The 24,775-nt window shown below is 44.0% G+C and overlaps 2 long non-coding RNA genes across 2 annotated transcripts in view; both read right to left on the minus strand.

Moving 5' to 3' along the window:
- The window catches only part of LOC308589492, an 89,229-nt gene that overhangs the window by 15,856 nt on the left and 48,598 nt on the right, over positions 1-24,775 (minus strand). The window lies entirely within an intron of this gene.
- Positions 10,448-12,997, minus strand: LOC308589841. Its single transcript, XR_014009503.1, has 2 exons — positions 12,947-12,997; positions 10,448-10,627 (listed from the first exon to the last, which is right to left on the minus strand). It is a non-coding gene; the product is annotated as an uncharacterized lncRNA (long non-coding RNA).

Genomic DNA, 24,775 nt, shown 5'->3' on the forward strand with positions numbered 1-24,775 from the left:
GGCGATCAGAAGGTCGACTGTTTGAATCCCCGTGACAGGGAGAGCTCCTGTTGCTCGGTCCGTGCTCCTGCCAACCTAGCAGTTCAAAAGCACGTCAAAGTGCAAGCAGATAAATAGGTACCACTCCAGCGGGAAGGTAAACTGTGTTTCCGTGTGCTGCTCTGGTTTTGCCAGAAGCGGCTTAGTCATGCTGGCCACATGACCCAGAAGCTGTATGCCGGCTCCCTTGGCCAGTAAAGCGAGATGAGCGTCGCAACCCCAGAGTCGTCCATGACTGGACCTAATGGTCAGGGGTCCCTTTGCCTTTACCTATATTTCAAATACCTCCACTTCCTCTCAAAACACCGTGTTCTTTTATACACAGCCACAACTACAATTGGCCTCAAGAAGCAGAGTTGCATTGTAGCTGCAGAGAGAAGGCCCAGGGGCTTCCGAGAAAGATGAGCTTTCCAGCGGCACTTCACATTTCAGAAATGGCCATGAACTCCCAGAGCTGTCCCCACATTCAGGACAAACAGCTGCTCTTGGAACCGCTAAACAAGTCGTTTTCTTTCCAAACTATGTTGCGAGGGGAAACAGAGACAAGGAGCAAAGAAAGGGCAGCCAAAATCTTGTGGATAGGTACAGTAGATGCTCATAGGCCCAACAAACCACATTCAGGTCAGCGATGCTTAGTGTATAGCTCTTTGCTCATCCCATGGCAAGACCTGCCAATTTCCCAATATGTTATTGATCTTCCCTTTTATTTGTCATTCACAAACAATAATGCGGCCAGACCATGAGGCAGAGGCAAGGAACTCTTTTTCCAGACTGAGGCCAATCTCACGGACTCAAGAAACTTCCAGCTAACATTATCGGTGAGTAAGATATCAGTTCAGGAATCAAGGATTCTCTACAGCTGCTATAGTCCCTTCTAAAGCAGACATGCAAGAATTGTGACACATGGACAACCCCGCCAGAGAATAAGCATGTTTTTTTCTGGATCAAATACAAAAACAGACCTCATTTCCAGGACCGGTGCTTTTATTAGAGCAAGGCAGCTGATTATAGCGTACCTTGAAAGGGTAGTAAATTGTTAGGTGTTTAATTTAATTTATTATTACAGTGGTACCTCGGGTTAAGTACTTAATACATTCTGGAGGTCTGTTCTTAACCTGAAACTGTTCTTAACCTGAAGCACCACTTTAGCTAATGGGGCCTCCTGCTGCTGCCACACCGCCGGAGCACGATTTCTGTTCTCATCCTGAAGCAAAGTTCTTAACCCGAGGTACTGTTTCTGGGTTAGCGGAGTCTGTAACCTGAAGCATATGTAACCTGAAGTGTACGTAACCCGAGGTACCACTGTACTGTATTTTTTCTGCCAGGGAGGCTGAAGGTGCTTGAGAGGTTACCTGTCGCAGGTACCAAATAAATTGGCTGTGGTGCACCTTGCCTTGATGTATCTGATTGTTGCTGATACACCTCAGCCAGTGATTAGACCAGCAATTGCCCCCCAACTCTGCCACTGGGGGCCCCGTGTGGTTTGCATCATCATCATCATCATCATCATTAAATGTATATACCACTTATATGCCAAAATGGCTTCTAAGCCGTTTACGACAGTAAAATTTACACATAATCAAAATATGCAATAATAATTCCATTGGTACTAAAAAGAATCCTTAATTAAAATGTACAATGAAACAAGCAATTAAAAAGTATGCCACTTAAAAGAGTGGGAGGGGGGAGAGTTAAAACAATAAAATCAGAAGTTCAGTTCAGGGGAATGCGTGCCTAAACAGGTGTGTCTTCAGGAGTTGGCAGGATGTCAACACTGATGGAGCACCACATATTTCAGCAAGGAGAGAGTTCTAAACAATGGATAGCTCAGTTGGTTAGAGTATGGCACTGCTAACACCAAGGTTGCAGGTTCGATCCCCTTATGGGACAGCTGCATATTCCTGCCTTGCAGGGGGTTGGACTAAGTGATCCTTAGGGTCCCTTCCAACAATACAATTCTATGATCTTTGGTGCCACCAGAAAAAGCCCACCTCCACATTATCACAGCCTGCCTCATGGTTAGACACAGTACTGGATTGTTAACAATAAAGGTGTTACTGTGTAATTGTAGTAGGGGTGGAAATATATGAATTACAGTGGTACCTTGGGTTACCGACGCTTCAGGTTACAGATGCTTCAGGTTACAGACTCCGCTAACCCAGAAATAGTACCTCGGGTTTAGAACTTTGCTTCAGGATGAGAACAGAAATCGTGCTCCGGCGGAGTGCGGCGACAGCAGGAGGCCCCATTAGCTAAAGTGGTGCTTCAGGTTAAGAACAGTTTCGGGTTAAGAACAGACCTCCAGAATGAATTAAGTTCTTAACCTGAGGTACCACTGTATAATTATAGGAGGAAATGACAACAGGTGTGTTGTGTGATGCTTTGCTGCTTACGACAGCGAGTGTTTGTGCACACAAAAATCATTGCAATCCACAAAGCTGACTAGCTGATTGGCTGAGAAATAATAAAAAAAACTAAAATTGCTGGACGCAGACTCAAGTGGGCATGTGAAAAAGCCACACATATGAAAAAAGATACTCAGAGTTTAAGAACAGAGGGCAAACAATGGCTGAAAGAAATAATTTGAAACATATTAAATAAAACAGGGAGCTGATCTTAAAGCAAAATTATCCCAAGGGGAGAAGGGAGGGGAGACCCAGAATAATCTTTTTATTTACATGCTTGAAAAATATCCCGTTTGTTTCACGGTATCATTTTTTGAGGATTCACATCATATCATCATGATTATGTCACTATTTTGCTGATTCCCCTTGTCTTTCCATTTTCTTTTGACATTTTTGAATTTGAATTGCTGGGAGGGGGCTAAGCAGTCAAAACGTTCCCACTCTCCCTCACACAATTCTAAAAAGGTATGGATCTCAAATATCAAAATGTTCACACCTGAAGAGAGATCTTGCTATATCTAATCTGACAATGCTATCACTGTTACTAATAAGGAGAAGAGTTTAAAAAAAAACAAAACCAACCAACAGAAAATGATGCCTATGAGACAGTCATAGAGACTGCAGATGCAAACAAAAGCAAGCTGGCACAATAAAGGGTAAATTTGGGGTTGATCTTTTGGGAAATTCCCTTCACTCCCCTTTTCCTCCAGAAATGTTTGCTAGAGAACATTAATTTCAGCTCTAGATTCCATTTACCAAAATAATGCATTCAAAAAACAGCGGGGAACATCAAAGAATTACTTCATTTCCTTCGTATGTTTAGGGGTGGAGGGAAGTCTACCGTGTGAAGTCTATGTGTGAACTCATTGAAATCCATAAATATCCATAAGAGAGGCATAAAAATATTTATGACTAAACCAATAAACTGGGCGAGGGCTTTAAAGGGTGCTTATGGAATGTCGTATTTTGCAAGCAAAGGCTTGCACAGCCTTTTGGTGTCAAAACAAAGTCTGTGAAACATGATAAGATCTGTCACATTACAGCCAAATTAGGCAAATAAATGGAGAAAACAGGAATGTAATCTGAGGTGAATTCATATGAAGATGCATTACAGCTGGCTGCAAAAGGTGGTTTAAAAATTAATTTCTTTTTAAAAAAAGAATTACACTGAATCATGAAATAGGCAGATGTCTGAAAAAAAGGAAAAAATGTTTTATTTGCACAGTGGTCGATACATACAGAACAAAAGTCAAGAAGTGTTTGAAATTTCAGTTGGTTAGAATGATAGTTGCTGCCACAAACCTGGTCATTTTTACCCAGTTCTATGTAAATCGTGGTATATTAGCATATCCCACAAGAGTTTAAAATATTAACATACATGTTAAGACTGAAGACAAAAAGAATCAAGCCAACTCCTGCTTATTGAGGTGCCGTATTAAATTTTGTTTTTGGCATGTGATGATCACAGGAAGCCAGATTACACCTGGTCTAGTTTCCAAGACATTTTATTAGTTTTACAAATAAAAAGTACAAATAAACACACCTCAATAAAATCATACTGCATGTGGATATTCTCCGAATCTCGCGACTTCCCCCCATCCCATCCATGGAGTCTTATTTTAAACATCTACAACTGCATATTAGTCTATGCTCCAGTTTTAATACTGAACCATGTTATCCATAATGTTTCTTACACTACAAGTGAGTCAAAATCCTGCTCTTGTTTCCATCTGCTTACAGTGGCCTCCTACATAAGTTATAAACTTTTCCCATTCTTTTATAACAAAAAAAATTTGTCCTCTTTGTTTCTGAGTATTCCCGTCAGTTTGCAATCTCTGCATGCAGATTATACCAGGTCTAACCCATTTCTTTGGTTGTGGAATGTCAAGCAGATAGATATATGAGAGAGAGAGAGAGAGAGAGAGAGAGAGAGAGAGAGAGGGAGGGATATTTAGGGCAGTGTGGGTGTTCCCACCACATGGGGTACTGAGCTGAGGGGGTGCAAAATTGAGGAGGTTCATAATTGAGAAGATCCATTTGGGATGTACAAAGTTTTGGCCTTGCACTGGGCGCCATATTTTTATATTTCCCTCTCTCCAAGGAATTCTGGGAATTGTAGCTCTTAACCACTCCTGGCACCTTTTTCAAAAAGCCTACATCTCCCATGATTCTTTGGGCAAAGCCATAGTTGTTCAATACGATACTTCTTTAGTTTTATAGGGCAGATTGGGCACTAATACATAGATGCTTCAGTATCCTCCCACTGCAAGAGCTATCAAAGCAAAGGCCTTGCCTGATCTGAAACACATCAACTTTTCAAACCCTTTAAGGACTTTATTGAGGTAAACGTCTCCGCTCACTCTCAAAACGACCGCAAGGAGATGCAATATTTATTGCTTCTGAAATGGGTTTCCGAGTGTGGAGAGTTTATAGAAACCGGATGAGTTGTTCTTTTTACTAGGCTGTCTTTAAAAAAACACCACACACACACAGTTAAAATGTCCAAAGGCATTTTGAAATGCCAGTGAAGACAGTTTGCAAATTATTTAATTTGGTGTGCGTAGCGTTTGGGAACAGCTTGATTCTGTTTGGATACAAACTGGCTTAAGTATTGGTGGGGAGCTCAGTTAAAGTACCGTATTTTTTGCACCATAACACTCACTTTTTTCCTCCTAAAAAGTAAGGGGAAATGTCTGTGCGTGTTATGGAGGGAATGCCTACGGGTGGCATGCCTACAGATATTCCTCCTCTAAAAACTACGTGCGTGTTATGGTCGGGTGCGTGTTATAGAGCAAAAAATATGGTAAGTTCTCCACCCAGATCTGCATCCAAGGCACCCCAACCTTATCTGTTACCATGCCAATAAATACAAGAAGGCTGCTATAAATTGAATATGCAGATATTTTGCATCTCATCCCCTTCCCCACACACACTTCCCTCCAGCTTTACCTCAGAGCCATGTGAGAGAGAGAGTCACTGCATGAGAATTTATGTCCTCACAATTAAGGTTGAATACACCTTGTTGCGTAATAATCTGGGCTTCTGTAACACCAAACAATGAAAGCTAAAATATTTATGGATGAAGCCTGCTTGTTGTTGTCTTTTCTTTCAAATTCCCATCCTAATTTATTTGACGATAACATAGGCTCATGCTCCATCCCCTCTGGGCATTTTTAATTGCTTTGCCCTCTCACTTTTCTTACAGGATACAATTTCTTCCATTAATTGCATAAAAGGAGTAAACGTTATACCATCTTTGGGCTTTACTGCTTCCTGATATAAGCTGGTGATTTTTTTTTCTTAAAAAAAACCACAACACCCTTTTTTTCAAGAAAAAAAAACGGTGGATGGAAAAGAAGGCAAGGGTAAAAGAGGAAATTGCTTCCCTGGCTGGTGGCCATCCTTGAAGCTGAGAACGTCTTTTAGCAAAGAAAAAGCATCTCTGTGAATGCTTTGCTTTTTGAAAGGCTCAGAGACAGACAATCCTCACAGTCATTCAGTAGAGGCTGCTACTAAAGACTGAAATGGAAGAAACAGAGACAAACTTCCCATGTGTACTTCGGGCGGATTTCACATCTAAGCAGAGAGTGCTGCTTGCAGCCAATTAACATTCCGCCAATCAATATTTGTGATCTCTTAATTAAAAAGAAAAAAGAAAAAACTTATTAGGGAAGAAAAAACTCACCATGGGTTTGATATAGATATAGTTTCTGCATCTCTACCCTAAGTACCATTCATTTATATATATATGAATTTATGTCCATTTATCCTTTGGCGTGTATGCCATGAAATGCCAGCAGTGCCCTTCAGCTCTCTATATTGGACAAACAGGCCAAACCCTACGCCAAAGGATAAAAAGGTAAAGGTAAAGGGACCCCTGACCATTAGGTCCAGTCGTGACCGACTCTGGGGTTGCGGCGCTCATCTCGCTTTATTGGCCAAGGGAGCCAGCGTACAGCTTCCGGGTCATGTGGCCAGCATGACTAAGCCGCTTCTGGCGAACCAGAGCAATGCACGGAAATGCAATTTATCTTCCTGCCAGAGTGGTACCTATTTATCTACTTGCACTTTGACATGCTTTCGAACTGCTAGGTTGGCAGGAGCAGGGACCGAGCAACGGGAGCTCACCCCGTCACGGGGATTTGAACCGCCGACCTTCTGTTCGGCAAGTCCTAGGCTCTGTGGTTTAACCCACAGCGCCACCCGTGTCCCTACACCAAAGGATAAATGGACATAAATCTGACATCAGGAATCACAAAATGGAGAAGCCAGTAGGACAACACTTCAGTCTCCCAGGACATTCAATACAGGATCTCAAAGCAACTGTCTTATTACAAAAGAATTTCAGAAACAGACTTGAAAGAGAAGTTGCTGAATTACAACTTATCACTAAACTGAAAACTATGGAGAGACCTGGTCTTAATAGAGATATTGGATTCCTGTCTCATTACATATGCTAATCATCTGCATACTATCCCTTGCTTTTTCCTGTAGGACTAATTGCAGTCGTTAACAGTCGTCAACAGGTTTACCATACCCATTGAGTCAATCACCCATCTCCTACTACCCTCCTGAGAAAAACCCCACCCCACCCTCTTACTATATATAAGGGTCTGGTGACTTCTGTTGCAGTGTATCTGAAGAAGTGTGCATGCACACGAAAGCTTATACCAAGAACAAACTTAGTTGGTCTCTAAGGTGCTACTGGAATTTTTTAAAAAATTATTGTATATTTTGACTGTGTCAGACCAACACAGCTACCTAACTGAATCTGTAAGAAGGGATATTGTTATTCCTTTTTTATATTTGTTTAATTAAATAAAATATTGTAATATAATAAAAATGGAGTTAGGAAGCAATAACAGTGAAACTTTTTTTTTTAAGCCACACTTATAAATAGGGGAAAGGACTCTTTCTCTAATATCACATGCCTTTCAAAAATGCAGTTATTTTTAGCACAGAGGAGAAAAGGGCAAAGTAATTTCCTGTTTTTAAGCATCCCTGAGATCTATGGAAGAAGAAGAAGAAGAAGAAGAAGAAGAAGAAGAAGAAGAAGAAGAAGAAGAAGAAGAAGAAGAAGAAGAAGAAGAAGAAGAAGAAATTTGGCTGCTCTATACAGTCACACTTCATGTTTCGTCCACTTCAGGTTACGTATTTTCGTGTTACGTCCCGTGGCAACCCAGAAGTACCAGAACGGGTTACTTCCAGGTTTCGCCACATGTGTAGAAGTGCTAAATCGCGCCGTGCGCATGCGCAGATGCGGCGCTTTGGCTTACGTCAGTTCCGTGTTACGGACGGGCCTCTGGAATGGATCCCATCCACAACACGAGGTTCCACTGTACATCCTGATAGATGCATTAATACAGTGTGCCATCCTGATAGATACATTGCAGTGAAAATGTATTGGGGAAAACAGGCAACCTCTCATGCCTGAAGCCACTTAAAACCTGTTGCACAGGGATTGTAGCCATAGGAATAGGTGGTTATCTGTAACCTCTGGCCAAATATTACTACTGCTTTGAGATTGGTGGGAGGCAGGTCAGATACACATCTTCTGGCTTTGGGGCATGGGTGATGCAGAGATACGCCTCTCTGGGTAGATGACGCAGCAGCATTTTGGAATTAAGCTTCTGGTTTTATCTATAGATTAATTACACATAGTAGATGCGACATCTGCCGAGTCACTTGAAGTTGTGTCTGATTTGATTGTTAAAATATAACAGTCACAGGGGTGGCATTCACAAGAACTGTGGAGCATAGAGAATGGGGTTCAACCCTGTCCTTTCTGCCTACCACAGTCCCATGGAAATTCCTTCACCTTTGTGGCTGCTATGAACCCTGGGGAGGGGGAGATCTTATTAGAACTGAGGAGAGCTTCCCTCCTAGGGATAATATCAGATGCAAGGGAAAGGCATTTTCATTACAATTCATTTAGGAGACCACTGTAAGCAGATGAAAACATTAGCAGGATTTTGCTCCCACTTGCAATGTAACAAGTACTATGGACAATATGGATAGATACAAAATATAGACTATGAAATAATATGCAGTTGGAAAGGTTGACAACAGGACCCAAGAAGGGGATGGGGAAAGTCTCGAGACTCAGAGAAGTCTCATTTTACGGATATATATATTTGGTATTGTGACTAATTTACATTTGTAAAATCAAATAAAAATGATTTTTTATATATAAAAAAAAGATTATTTTTTTCATAGGGGAACAGTTAGGGCCAGAGACAACAGCTTGCAAGGACAATTGGGGGGATGTTGCACACGTGAGCATTGCACCTCCCTAAGTTGGGCAGAAGCTTCCCAGCCTTTGGAAAGGAGGCAGAGGGGAACATTTAGGGGACTAGCCTAGTCCCCCAGTCCTCTGACTGCATGCCACTGATTCCTTCCCTGTATGCTTATGAGCCTAATGAAAATAGCAGTGGCTATTGACTACTGTATTACAGTCCCATGGACTGCAAGATCAAACTTATCGATTCTTAAGGAAATCAGCCCTGAGTGCTCACTGGAAGGACAGATCCTGAAGCTGAGGCTCCAATACTTTGGCCACCTCATGAGAAGAGAAGACTCCCTGGAAAAGACCCTGATGTTGGGAAAGATGGAGGGCACAAGGAGAAGGGGACGACAGAGGACGAGATGGTTGGACAGTGTTCTGGAAGCTACCAGCATGAGTTTGACCAAACTGCGGGAGGCAGTGGAAGACAGGAGTGCCTGGCGTGCTCTGGTCCATGGGGTCACGAAGAGTCGGACATGACTAAACGACTCAACAACAACAAAATTACAGAATCAAAGATGCAACTTCTAGCAATGTTGTTTAGTATCATTTCTGGTTTCACTCTTGGTGACACTGTGACCCAACTGCACAGACAACTGAAAGCTGGATCAGTAATATTTTCAAGTATTGGCGAAGGAGCTTACCATCTCCAAGGGTTTCTTCACCTTACTACAGCATCTTCATGACTTCAAAAGGGATTTTGGCATGCTCTGCTTGGATAATGCAGTGAAATCTAATGGGGATGTGGCCAAACAGTTTGAACCTAGTCCTGACTCAAGAACATCGGAGCCAAAGTTCAAAAGGACACACGCACTTGAAATACAGCCGAAGCAACAGATAAGAGTCTTTCTCTGAGGGCTCCCTCTGTAACTTCAAACTCATAGCCATTCCAGATCTCAAGCGATTGCAAGGACAAACAGGAGCAGAATGGAAAACTATTCAGATGCTTGAAATACTGGAATATTGAGTTCATTTGCCAAATAGCTGGAACAAAACATTTTGACAGGCTTAGCCCCTTTGTCTGTACTTGGGATGGCAGTAAGATTTAGCAGCCTGGTAACGTAAGCAGAGAAACAGATTTATGCATAAGGGCCAAATGAGAGGTGATGTGATGTTGTTTATATGTATGTCACACTCTTGGGAACTTGGTAGCAATGGTGGGATCCTGAACAGTAAAATTTTGTGGAAGGGACAATAAATCCTTTCCCCTCTTGTGCTTTACATCTCAACATCTCAACCCCATGCAGTTCTATAGCGCTTAGGTGGTGGACTGCTGAGCAACAATTCCAGTGTTTTTCCCTTTATCCTGGAGCACGGAGGGGTGATAAATCTCTTTCTTGCTCTTCTGGAAAAAAACCAAAGAGTATCCGCAAGAAACTGTGTTGATCACCTATCTGTTGTTGTTTGGCACCATTCTTGAGTGAAATGTTGAAGTCTGCCCCCTATGGTCCCCTTAAGCAATTAAGTCCCATTAGCCATCTTAAGTCCCCCTTATGTCCCTTAAGTGGTCTAAGGTGACGTAAGGGGGCTAAAATGAATTTAAATGGGCTAATGTGGATGTAAGTAAGCTAAGTTTGCTAGGGGGACCTAAGTAGCCTAATGGGTCTTAAGTGGGCTAAAGGGACTTAAGTGGGCCAAGGGGACTTAAGTGGGCTAAGGGTTCGAAGCTCCAAGTTCGAATAGCTCCAAGTTTGAATTTTGAATGAGTTCAAAGTTCAAATTAGTTTGCAGCTCCAAGTTGAAATTAGTTCAAAGAAGTTCAAAGAAACCCTCCTCCTTTGGCTGGAATAGCTGATGTAGATGAAAGAGTGGCGATTGGAGAGTCCACAACCGGGGTGGTTTCTTCATCTTGCTTGAGAAAATGTGGCACTTGTTGGCCAGCTTGTGCGTTGTTTGGTGTCTGGCCGAGAGAATGAGAGAGAAGCAGGAGACAGAAATACATGTGTTCCACTAACTGTGAGTGAAGGGTTGGCACATGGCATATGCCGATATTTAGTTAAGGCTTTGAAATATCCTTAGCTTTCTGACTTGCTCTGTCACAAGCCTTTGGCTTCTACTTAATACACAATATCTAACTGTCATCTTCAAAGCTTCTTGGATATCAGAGTGTGGAAAGAACAAGGCAAATCAAAAGGCATCAATAGGGAGCCTATTCTGCTTTCTTTATTTCTAAACCTACAGATCCCTTACATAAATATGTCCACACCTCAATCTGTCCCATCTTGTTGATCTGTATATAAAATTCACACCCTGACATGTACAAATGTAAGTCAACCGTGAAACTAATTTGTTAATGAGTCATACAAGACTTACAAATGTTGATTTAATTCTGGAAATGTCCCATAGTACTTGGGCAATCTGAGGCTCATACATATCCCAACACCACACCAAATTTAGAATTTGTGGAATACTGTTTCAATAATAATAATATTAAAAAATCTTCTGTGGGGTATAATATTGTATGGGGTGGAGAAATAAGGCAATCTGTAGACTTCAGTTTAGGCTCAAACCTTGAATCAGGGAAGAGCAATTCAATCAATGAAGCAATTTTTAATTTTTAGCACTAGAATATATTTTGCGTATGTTTCAAGGTTATTTTGAATGTTACATAACTGTGATAAGGAATAAAAATGAAGAAAGACTTCCTTCCAAACAAATGACTGCTAATCTTTGTTTACTTTTATAAAGTCTCACGTGTACTTAATGAACTTATAAAAGCCCCTGGTTTAAGAATTAGGTAACACTCAAATATCTATAAATTTTGTATAGAGATTCACTGGCTGATTCATTAAGAGGCTGAAGATTGATCAATCTAAAAAACACTAAATCCGTCAACACTCCTAATCTCAAATAAATATTGAAAATCATTAAATTGCCTTCCATTGTGGTGATTACAAAGATGGCTCATAGCCATTCTAAACTCAAAATCTAAGAAGCACAGGAACACTGATCAGCCTATTTCATGTACAAACTTGCATTTACTATCTTCTGAATAGGAATTTCCCTTCCATCTTAAGTTGCCCATGCCTAGATAATATCATATCAGCCCTTCAAAGACCAAATTGTACCACAAATTTCAGGCCTTCTTTCCACCCATCAATATATTCATGGGTGGAAGAAAGGCCCACATTATGTAATGCATAACATATTCATTATGTAAAAAATTCTCTCTCTCTCTAATTTTTGACATAATGCATACACGTTGCTTACTCAAACTAAAAAACCTCTAAGTGGTTAACAAAAGACAACCTAAAAAAACCAGCAATAGTATCAATCAAAGCAAATGTAAAAAACAATAAAATTAACTTATGAAAAAGCAATTTTAAAACAAAGATGCCTGCTAAAATTGCACATTGAAATTTCACACTGAAATTATTTGCCTGCTAGCTGGAGCGCAACAGTTTTTAGCAGATGGCAAAAGTAGTATAACGAAGGTATCAGTCAAATATTAATGAGCAGGGCGTTCCAAAGGCTGGGTGCTGCCATGCTGAGGAATTGCTTTTTTTGCAAAAACAGGGCAGATATTATGTGGTACTTGTAGATGTCGACATATATGGTTTATGGGAAATCCAGTTATAGTACAACCGGCATGACCTGCCTGTTGGAGACCGTGGGCCTAGAATCATATGTTATGTGGCCACCTTGAACTATATGAGGAAAGGCAGGGTCTGAATATTTTATGTAATGCGTAATAGGCCAAATACTATTCCTGTTCAAAATCTGCACTTTGAGGATCATACCCTTCAAAATTCCTCCAATGAAACTAGGGACATCCTATTCAGTTGTTGTTGTTGTTGTTGTTGTTGTTGTTGTTGTTCCCCACCCATCTGATTGGATTGCCCCAGCCACTCTGGGCAGTTTTCAACATATCCAAAAACATCATAAAACAGTAAACATTTTGTTAAAACTTTCCTATACAGGGTTGCCTTCAGATGTCTCATAAAGGTTGTATAGTTACTCTTCTCCTTGGCTTGGAGTTTTCATAACTCCATACCCTCCAACATTTGTCTGATGAAAATAGGGACATCCTCCCATACCCCCAACATTTCTTCGATGAAAATAGGGATTCCTAAGGGAAATTGGGACATTCTAGGATCGAATCAGAAACCAAGACAGCTTCTGTAAATCTGTGACTGTCCCTGGAAAATAGGGACACTCAGAAGGTCTGGAGGATATATAGAATACATGTAACTGAGCCTGCCATCCTGCACACACTTACTTTGGAGGGAGCCCTATTGAACACAGGGAGCCTTAATGCTAGTTTGACATAGGGTTGCATTTGTGAATGTGTCACAATGGCTGTAGCACCTCTGATGTCAGTGACCCAGGCCTGCTCCTTGACTGATGTTTATCTGAGATTGTGAACCAAGTGCTGCTGCTCTCCTTGCCATGTTTATGAAGCCAATTTCAAGCATCCTTGTTTAAGCTAGGTCCATGTTCTTCAACCTTAGGTCTTCAAGTGTTGCTTGATTCCAACTCCCACCATCCCCAGCCAGCATGTGGTGAGGGGTGGTGGGAATCATAGTCCAGCAACTTCTGGGGATCCAAAATCAAAGACAGCAAAGCATCTGGGGTAGAGAACAAAGTAGCTTTGAAGACACGCCACACCAAGCATTCCTTTCTATTTATGAAATAGATTGCTTTGTGAGCATCAGTGCGAAGGACCTGAATCTGGCCAGATCAGCTCCCTTCCATGAAACTGATAAAGAAACCATTCTGGATGGAGGAGTACTCCCAGAACTAATTGTTGGACCAAGGCAAAAGTAGAGAAGACTCCAAATGCTCATTTTTGGAATACGTTCATGTCTAGCATCATACTAAATCACCATATGAACATTTGGGCTGTGGTTCCAGTTCTTGTTTCCCCTCATCAACTTCTCCCAAAGATGGATCTTTCCTTTTGGTTCCCAGTATTTCAACTCCCTGATAGGAAAAAGCCAAACACGCACTAATGATTTAAGTGTTGTCTTTGTGGTTCTTTTGAGAAAGCAACGATGAAAACAGAGACAAATGACTTGCCGTGAGTGGCCTTGTGTACTCAACTGCTTGGCACTTGAATGCGAAGCAATAAGTCTGGAATGTGAGAGAATTCTTAGAAACTTGGCCTCTTTAACCAAACATGGACAATGGAGAAAGTCTATTAGAGCAGTGTTTCCCAACCGGTGTTCCGCGGCACACGAGTGTGCCGTGAGACACCGGCTGGTGTGCCGCGAGATGCCTGGAGGGAGGCGGGCGAGTCGGGCGGCGAGAGGCGGGGCGGCGGCGGCGAGGAGAGGCCACGCCTCCTGCTGCTGCCTGGCGCTCCTCCTCGCAGCCGGCAGCGCTGCCTGGGCGCCTCCGCGCGACTCTGTCTCGCTGGGTTTGGTCTCCCAGCAGAGACGGGTCACACACGCCCCTCCCTCCCTCCCTCAGCCTGCGCGGAGGGAGAGCCAGAGAGAGGCATCGCTCCTGCGCTCCGAGGCGGATTGAGCGCAGCTGAGAGGAGCTGCCGAGGGAAAAAACGTTCACTTTTGTGCGTCCCTCCCGGCGTGACGCTGCGCGCTGACGTCACGGGGCGGGGCTTTAATGGTGGTGTGCCGCGAGATTTTTTTTTAGTACACAGGTGTGCCGTTGCCCAAAAACGTTTGGGAAACACTGTATTAGAGTACACTAACAATCTGTAAAAGGGGTGGGCTGAAACTTTTTTCTTTTCTTTTCTTTATAAAAAGATGCGAATCTAGACTTCTACAACTTCATGACTGGAAGAACGTTTGTACAGTCGTACCTCTACTTACGTATCCTTCTGGATATGGACTCTTCAGGTTATGGCCACAGCAAACCCAGAAGTGTATATTTCCGGGTTTCGCCACGCACGCATGTGCAGAAGCACTCAATCGTGCTGCACGCATGCGCAGAAGCGCTCAATCATGCCACACGTGTGTGCAGAGGTGCGCCTCTATTTACCTAATTTTCGGGGTGTGAACAGACCCCCGGAACGAATTAAGTTCATATCTGGAGGGTCCACTGTAATGTTATTCCCCCCCTATACTGTCTGCTATCAAATCAGCTCCCTGCCCCCATTTATGTATACAAATCCACTTTATGTCTACAGATAAAAGCCACTCACCTACATCCAGAAACAGTATAACAACCCAGACAGGTTCCCCACTTGGGTGAAAACTTGAAACCTGCTCTCTACCATTATCGCCACTGCACCACATAAAGGAAAACTGAATGGCTGCACAGTGTGGTCTGTGCTAATTCTTGTCTTCATAAAGACCAAATCTTCTGGTTAGCTAGTTGCAGTGTGGCTAAGTTCTACAATTTTTGAAACCTGTAACCTTGAGTGCACTGTTGAAAGGAAGTTCACCTGTACATGATAGCTTGTTGCCCGCTGTCTCTGATTCTCTAGAACCACTGAATGCAGAACTGGCAGTATGACTGTATTGCAATGTCTTTTGAGCCGTTCTGTCACACTCATTGGAGCCAAGTGCACCTCTTTGTTGCTTCCTGACACATCCTTCCTCTGTTTGTTTGATAACACACGAAAGTCTTCAAATGATTACTCTGGGAAAGAAGGGGTGTTTGAAAGAGCGGCCTTGCATTTGCAAGGAGCACAAACCTGGAAGGGGGGAGCAGGGTGAGAGAACCCTAGCTGAATAAAGCCATTTGTTTAAGTGCCCCATGCAGCTCTGATACCATGATCTGTTTTCTGCAATTTCACTCAGAGGACTTCGTGCCTACAGACAGCAGGCACATTGTTCTCGGGGCGTTTGCATCCAGTTACAGAGGAGACACACAGTCTGTACTCCCCTCATGGAAATTTGTTTTATTCTTTACCTTTGGGTTTAATGAAAAGCATACTGTCTATATTGTTGCCATTTCTGCAACATGCATGGCACTTAGCAACCTGAAAAGTCCTTCAGAGGACCACTGGATAAGTCCCTCTCGGACATTTTTTGGGGAAGGAAAGTGATACCACCCTATGTTTTCATCAGTAAAAAGGAAGGTCTCTCAGAAGTAACATTTCTGCTTCACTTTCCCCTCCAATGAGACTCAAAGCATCTTTATTTTCCTTATCTGAAGGTATTTCAATGAAGTTATAATTGAGTGTTATGCTTGTAAAGTGATGTTTAAAGAGGTCTAGAAGATCACTGACTTCAGAGGCTATAAAAAAATGGGATATAGGAAAATATCCCTTGACTTGGTTCTCTATCTTTGGTTTGTTTATTGCGCGCCAAGGCCCCTGACCCCTTCGCACCTGGTATAGTAAAATAACCAGATAGGATGAGTGTAAATGAAGAATGGGTCAAATAGGCCACAACTTTTTTGATTACAGCTGTGAAAGTTTCGGATTATAAAATTTTACCATTTTAGCTCTGTCTGCTGAGAGTGTATTCTAGGGTCAACCCAACCAGTGGGGGGAGGGTCTATGGCTTACATCAAATAGGGGTACCCCCGATGGGTCCCCGTTTGAGGAATGTGATGGCCCTAGGCCCCACCTGAACATCCAGACAGAAGCAGCTCCTCACGGACCCCTTTTCTGTGGAGGGGCAGGCAGAGGCTACAACCTCCCCTCCATCCAAGACTGGGTGAAGAGGCCTTCAATTGACTCCCTGAGCGTGGACCCAAGTGACGCCAGCTGGCACAGTTGGCCCCGTCCTTGAAGAGATCCTGCACAGCAGCCTGCCTGCAACTGGCCAATTTGCAGGCAGGCTATGATCCAGCCAGCCCCCAACACCCAGTGGATTGTGCAGGGGGCACAGTGCCATGCTGCAACACCGCCTGCCCAATAGTGGGCAAGCGTGTGGGAATGTTCAGGGAGGCAGAAGAGGATGTATTGTTTATTAATATCCTTCCTAACTTGCGCTAGCAAGTTCTATAACTTAGCAGAGTTTTACATTCCCCTTTTAAATGCACAGCTGATAGCTGGTTGCAGGCTTGTTTAAGCCTCTTATAATTAGATTCCTGGTAAGTTCCCTTTATATCCCTCTTAAAAGAATAAACACGCCACAATCTTGTGTAAAGTATATAAAATAAGTTTACTCACATCATCAGTTCACAGTTGGATCCCTGAAGGCAGACTTAGTTACAAAGTATAAACATTTGGATCTACCCCATATGGAGGGATAATCCCAGTGACTGCAGACAGGCAGTCACTGCAGTTCACACGACAAAAGGAAGATGGAGAGGAGTCGAAAAGAAGGTATAAAAGAAGGAAGTGTGCTGCGTGCCTTGCCCTTTTGTTACCTGGGCAGGTAAGGTTACGCCCACCTCTAGTCACATGCTAAAGGAAATATGTCTCAGCCTAGGAGGAAACAGGAAATTTCGACTGGCTGAACCAAACATTCCCCTGCATGTCCACTCTAGGAAAACAAGGAATGTTGTACTTGACTGCTACTTATGTTATCTCCCGCTTGGACTACTGCAATGCGCTCTACGTGGGGCTACCTTTGAAGGTGACCTGGAAACTACAGCTAATCCAGAATGCAGCAGCTAGACTGGTGACTGGGGGCGGCCGCCGAGACCACATAACACCGGTCTTGAAAGACCTACATTGGCTCCCAGTACGTTTCCGAGCACAATTCAAAGTGCTGGTGTTGACCTTTAAAACCCTAAATGGCCTCGGCCCAGTATACCCGAAGGAGCGTCTCCACCCCCATCGTTCTGCCCGGACGCTGAGGTCCAGCGCCGAGGGCCTCCTGGCGGTTCCCTCATTGCGAGAAGCAAAGCTACAGGGAACCAGGCAGAGGGCCTTTTCGGCAGTGGCGCCCGCCCTGTGGAACGCCCTCCCATCAGATGTCAAAACGATAAACAACTACTTGACATTCAGAAGACATCTTAAGGCAGCCCTGTTCAGGGAAGTTTTTAATGTATGATATTTTAGTGTTTTTTGGTTTCTATGGAAGCCGCCCAGAGTGGCTGGGGAAACCCAGCCAGATGGGCGGGGTACAAATAATAAAGTATTATTATTATTATTATTATTATTATTATTATTATTATTATTATTAATCACATCCCACAAAGCGGACTTAGAGAAGACATGTGGGTACTAGTGGGTTCAGTGCACAGCAACTGAGGAAGGGCCATAGCTAAGTGGCACAGTTCATGTTTTGCATGATGCAGAAAGTGCCACGTTCAACCGCCAGAGACGGCTGGGAAAGACTCTTGTCGAAACCTACTAGTCAATGTAGATCCTGCCTAGATGTGGCTGGGGGTTGGAATAAAAGTGTTCAGCCCTGCACAAGCCACTTGGACCTGATGTCATATGAGGAAGCATGAGGAGTGAAATTCCATTCCAGGGCTGCATGAACAGAGTTCTGCTTCTGCAACAGAATGTCTCCTTCCTTACCCCATGCATGCTCAAAATCTTCTCCAGAGGCCTCCCAACCTTCTGGAACAGATTTCAAGTGTGCTTGGGGGCTGCAGAGGAGAGGAAGGAGAAGTTCTATTGTTCAAGCAAAAGTCTGCTGAGCAAGCAAGACAGCATCATTGGAGATTGCATAGCATTCCTGGTTCTTTTGCAGCTGCATACCCTCCAACATTTCTCCAATGCAAATAGGGGTGTCCTAAGGGAAAGCGGGACATTCCGGGATCAAATCAGAAAACGGGATGGCTTCAGTAAAACTGGAACTGGTTGTGGAAAATGGTTCCTAGTGGGGACACTAGGAAGGACTGCAGCTGTATCCTGAATTTGGTGCTTTTGATTTCAAGCCACAGCCGCAGAGGAAATTTCCCCCCAGAGAGGAAATGAATGATGAGCATTGTTTTAGTCATAACTTGCGTTTAGCATATTGTCCGCAGATTTTTCATGTTCCAAGCTGGGGAAATGTCATTGGTTGTATTATTATTATTATTATTATTATTATTATTATTATTATTATTATTATTATTATTATTATTATTATTTGATACTTGAATTGCATTCAGGCCTGGCAGGGGCATGGAGATCTGGAAAAACCAAGCCTCAGCTGTTCACCAATTTAGACTGAGGACCAAGTTAAACACTACTGCCTGCCTGCAGTAGGGTTGCCATATTTCAAGAGGTAAAAATCCAGACACAAAAAGTTGTTTAGCTTTTCTAGGCCCCCTTCAGCATTTCTAAGCCAGATCCACCCACACCGGAACCAGAGCCAGAGCTAGAGCCCGGGTTACCTGCACACAAATTATTATTATTATTATTATTATTATTATTATTATTATTATTATTATTATTACCAAAATCCATTTGCTTTAAAATGTAAATTTTTCCCTGGATGGGCAGGTAGGACCCCCAGAAGAGGACATATCCAGGAATTCCCAGACGTATGGCAACCCTACCTCCCAAAGTCTCGTCCTCATGCCATGTGGCGTGGATTCACATTGAATTGCCCACACCACAAATACCTGTCTAAGCACATGGAGCATTCACATGCCAGCTTTGCACAGCCTGAGGCAGTTAGTTCTGGCATGAGAAATGCACTTGTTTAGGCCAGTGTGTGTGGTCACAGGATTGAAATGGGGATCCCAGGGAAGAGGTTTCAGCTTACAACATAGGTGGAGGGTATTATCTAAACTGGGCCTTGCCTTGTTTTATTACGCTGCCTCGTTTTATTATCTGGTTGAATGCTCAATAAATAGGTAATCTGGATGATCCCCTGATGTTGTTGACTACAACTCCCATCAGCCTTGACTACTGACCATTCTGACTAGCCTGATGAGAGCTTGAATCTAGCAATACCAGGAGGTTACAGGTTACCCATTCCTACTGAATACATGTAAGACAACTGTATTATGAGAGAAAGACGGTTCTGTACCCTGTGGACAGGGAGGATGCTATTATGAGTGGAAGTGCTTGTCCCGTGGCTAAAAAGTATGGGTCTAAGTGGCTTGTCCCTTCCCCCACTCCTTTCCTAGGGAAAACCTGCTATTTAGCTTTACATCAGAATATCTATGGAAAACCCAATTGCTGTTGGCTCTGACCAAGCACCAAAGAGAGGTTTTTTGGCACAACATGTGAACAAGCCTCAATATTTTATTCTTCTAACAAGGAAACATACACTATAAAAGGGTATCCCAGAGAATGCTCTGCTGCTTGGGGAACCAGGTCAAGACTACCAGGACTAGCCTCAGAAAGATGTTTGTTCCTCCTTCACTTGGGCTTTGTTCTATGATTTTCTCATGAGTTGAGGTAGACCGTGTGAAACCATCTGGTATTCTTTTCAGCTAATGAGACTCACACGTGTATTTCACAACCTTGGAAAGCCCTACAACACTCTAAACAACCATGGCATCAAGGCTGCCCCAGCCTGTTCTTGATATGAAACCAAACCCAACCATACCTCAATCTTACTACATATTAGTTTTTCTCAACACTGTTTTGCAACGGAGGATGTACATCAATACAAACAGAATAATTTGAAACTGATGACTGGCTGTTTAGGTAATTGCTGTTATGGGCCAAATCCAGAAGTCATACAACAAAGAATGAGAGCACACCCCTGTCTGGAAAAAATCAACAAAACCCACTCCTAATTCCTCCCCTCCCTGTCAGTGAGATGAAAGCCACTCTGAAAATACTGTGTCATAACACACCACGTAAGATAAACGAGGCATGTTTTCTTGGCACTTAAGACCAAACTACACATTACACTGGGAACTCATGAGTTTAGCTCCCAGAGGTGTTTCTCCTTAAGGAAAATAAGTGCAGGCACAGTGGCTGCCAATTTGATAGGGGAGGCAACCTCTTAATACCAATTGCTGAGAATCACTAATGAGAAGAGTGGTGTAGAACTCAGGTTCGGCTCGTGGACATCCCAATGGGCACTTGGTTCACCAGAATGAAGCTAGAGGGATGTGGGTGGCGCTGTGGTCTAAACCACTGAGCCTCTTGGGGTTCCTGAACAGAAGGTCAGTGGTTCGAATCCTCACAACAGGGTGAGCTCCTGTTGCTCTATCCCAGCTTCGGCCAACCTAGCACTTCGAAAGCACACCAGTGCAAGTAGGTAAATAGGTACCGCTGTTGTGGGAAGGTAAACAGCGTTTCCGTGCACTCTGGTTTCCATCACGGTATTCTGTTGTGCCAGAAGTGGTTTAGTCATGCTGGCCACATGACCCAGAAAGCTGTCTGTGGACAAACGCCGGCTCCCTCGGCCTGAAAGCAAAATGAGCACCACAACCCCCTTTGATTTTACTTTTTTATACCTTTTTACCTATGGTAGATGCTAGACTAGATGTTCAGATCCCCCAAGGCTCTTCTTATGTACAAGGGCTTCTAAAAACAATTAAGGCAACTCTCTGAAAGACACCAAAAAGCAGTCGCATACTCCCAAAGTGAGTATTTTAAGGTTGGCCAGGAACAGGACTTTCAGTCATCAAATGCCCAGCCAAATGGAATGCTTTTAAATATCTCCTAAAAGTTAATAATGAGAGAGACTGATACCCTTCACTGAGGAGGCTGTGTTATGAGTCATTTAGGGATTTGGATGCTGGTACCATAGGAGCCAACTCCTAAGGGCCATGAGGGCCCCCCCATAAAAGATTTGAGAGGGTCGGAGCCCCACAAAGTTGATGGGCATTCCCATTCAAATAGTGTGTTGCACTGCATCATGTGATCAATTATGTAGGGCGGAGCTTATCTGGGCCACCACAATATTTTATTCAAGTTGGCACCCTTGAGTGGTACTAATACCTTGAATTGGACCTTCTAGTTCACAGGCAGCCAATGCGATTCTCTAAGGACTAGTGACACATAGTTCCACCCGGCTGCAACACTGGGGAGTAGCTGATATTGTTCCATTTTTGTTTTTATTATGTATTTTGTGTTTTTATCTTTTATATTGTCCTTTTATGCTGTGTACCTCCCTGAGAGATTTGGATGAAGGGTGGTACAGAAATTTAAGAATTAATAATAGCAACAGCAACAACAGCCTAGCTACCACATTCTGCACTAACTGCAACCTCTGGACTTCTTCAAGGACAGCTCCAGGTAGAGCACATTTCAGGAGTCCAGGCATCCAAAGGGTTAATCCAGCTGTGAAATGAGACCTGGAAGACAGGGAACATGTGGGGAGAAACCACATAGTGCCTCTTGGTGGTCAGAATTTGGATAAACAGCACATCATGGCCTGCTGTGCTCAGTGAGTGAAGAATCATGGTATCTGGAGGAGCAGGAGGAATAATATATGTCTATGTACATTTGAGATATTTTTCTATATACAGTGGTACCTCGGGTTACAGACACTTCAGGTTACAGATGCTTCAGGTTACAGACTCCGCTAGCCCAGATAAAGTACCTCAGGTTAAGAACTTTGCTTCAGGATGAGAATAGAAATCGCGCAGAGGCGGTGCAGCCGCAGCAGGAGGCCCCATTAGCTAAAGTGGTACCTCGGGTTAAGAACAGTTTAAGGTTAAGAATGGACCTCCAGAACGAATTAAGTTCTTAACCCGAGGTACCACTGTATTGGCTTTTGATTGGAGTGTGTCTTTTAGCTGCATTTTATATCCAATTTCCTTTGTACACTGGAGAGAGCTTTTTTGGATAAGTGGTTTTCAACCACTGTGCCATGGCACCATAGCTGTCAACGTTTCCCTTTTTTAAAGGGAAGTTCCCTTATTTTGAATAGGATTCCTCGCAAGAAAAGGGAAAAGTTGACAGCTATGCATGGCACCCTGTGGTGCTTTGAATGATGGTCAGGGGTGCTGTGGGCAACACTGGTCTGTGTCCCTCTTTCCTTCCCTCCCTCATCTGACGTCCTCTTGCGTCTCAGCCTCCCGTGGGGCAGTGTGAGGAAGCACCTGTCTTTGGGGGCAGCTCAGAGACCAGGGGCAGCAGCAGTGGCTGCCCAGAGGGCTCTCAAGGAGAGAGGAGAGGAGGCTGAGGGAACACTCCACAAGGGAGGGTATTTGAGAAAGGGTGAGAGGCTGCCAGCTTGGCAAGCAAGGGGTGGCATAACTGAGCTCCTGAGCCCCACGGGGGGGGGGCACAGAAAGAATGTAGTTGGTCAAGGGAGCCGTGCAGGGACGCCGACTTATAAAAAATATTGGGGGAGCCCGCGAAAGGTCATGAATAATAAATAAGCTCATGAATATGCAGATAAAGTGGTGCCGCCTCCTCGTGAGCGAATAGGGGAGAGCGTGCTGCGCCTATTAATCAGCTCCGAAGGAAATTGGGTGGAGCTTTTGCTCGGGAGGGAGGGCAGGAGGCATGCAGCCCGCCCCTGTGCATTTTGGGCTGGGGGAGGGGCGGCGGTGGCGCTCTGCTGGAGGGGCGCCCGAGATTATTGGGGGGGCGGAGCCCCCCCAAACGAATTTTTGAGGGGGCTCGGGCCCCCTCAGGTCCCATGGAGTCGGCGCCTATGGAGCCGTGGACTCAAAAAGGTAGAAAACCTCTGATCTAAATGAATGAATGGATGATGAAGAGGAAGAAAAACAAGAAAGGCTGCAAACTGCAGTCTGCAATTTGAAAACATTCCAGTTCTCTTGCAATGGAAACTCTTAATCCGTGGGCCTGAAATCTTTGTTACGCGGGCTGGGGGGGGGGTTAAAGAAAACGCACTTTATAAATCCAGCTTTGCTAGAGGAGCCAAGAATACATAACTTCCATGTTAAGTGAAAACATTTCCTGAGACCCGCTGTAATTCTGCCGTGCTTAGTAGAGATAATAAGGGAAGGCTGTAATTTTAATTGGTCCTATAAAGCCAGCTCTTATTAAGGTAAATGAATGTCAAAGGTAGATCAAAGGCAGCCTGCACAACCAGCCTGTTGGCGGTATCATTGAAATGGAATTAGCAGCTTTGCCGCACAGTGGTTAATGTTGGAACAGAGCATTGCAGCGCATGCGGCGATCCTCACTCAGAGCTTTTCTCCCCACCACTCCCCACCTCATTTATATATTTTTAAAGAGCTTCGGAGGCAAAGGGTCACTGATATTTAATTCTGCTTGACGAAGAAGAAGCTAAGGACTGCTTCTGTTTATAAGTGGGACGGGGATCCAGGCAGTCGAAAGCCCATTTTTGTGGGTTCCCCCTTCATTGCAGCCTCCTGTCCTGCCTCTCATACTGTTGCAGAGACAGGGACTTTGCAGGGGGTGGCCTAGAATGGGTGGGGGGCCAAGCCCTGGGTCTTTTTCACTCTTGTCCCCTAGCCCCCCTTTTAACACTGCAATTTTTTTGTTTACAGTCATACCTCGGGTTGAATGTGCTTTGGGATTAGCACGTTCGAGTTGCGCTCTGCAGCAACCCGGAAGTAATGGGTTTCGCCGCTTGTGCATGTGCAGACACTCAAAATGACGTCACGCGCATGGGCAAAAGCGCCAAAAAGCGCCGCATGCGTGCACAGACATGCCATCGCTAGTTACGTTTGCTTCTAGATGCGAACGGGGCTCCGGAACGGATCCCATTTGCATCTAGAGGTACCACTGTACTTTGCTTACAGCAGTGGTTCCCAGTTAGGGGGCCGGGGACCCCTGGGGTCCACAGAACACATCCAGTGGGTCCGCAGCATCATCCCCTGCCAGGGAACTCACTTATCTTGGTAACTGCACAGTGAATTAAATTTGTCTCTCCCCCCCCCCCGCCAAAAAAATTCCTTTGCCTATTGGGGCCTGCCCCACATTTTCTTCAGAAGAATTGCTTTGCACAGGTAACTAGCATTTTCAAAAGTAGGGGGCCCATGGCTTGGCTTTTGAAAAATAGGGGGTCCTCAGTGTCAGGGCTGGCTCAGATGCAGGTCAGCACTCAAAGGCAGAGACGATTAGGAAGCTTAATTCTTCATTCAAGAAAACAGCAAACAACACAGAGTAACTTCAAGGCAGGACCAGCTTCCATAGCACAATTGCCAGGAGTGACAGTTCCTGCTTCCCTCTTCCCCCTAAGACCCCTCTAGAGGTTGCCCACATAGATGTAAACTATGTCGGGAGAGAACTCTTGCTCACATGCATAGCTCTCCATGTCCTTGGAGCTGAGGAGGGAGGGGACGCTAACCAGGGGTTCCAACTTGACTAAAATATTGGGGGGCGAGATAAATACTGCCCCACACAATCAATCACATTACGTGGTGCGCACACACCATTTGAATGGCAATACCTATC

Source organism: Podarcis bocagei, assembly GCF_964188305.1.
Source record: "Podarcis bocagei genome assembly, chromosome: 6".
NCBI lineage: Eukaryota > Metazoa > Chordata > Lepidosauria > Squamata > Lacertidae > Podarcis > Podarcis bocagei.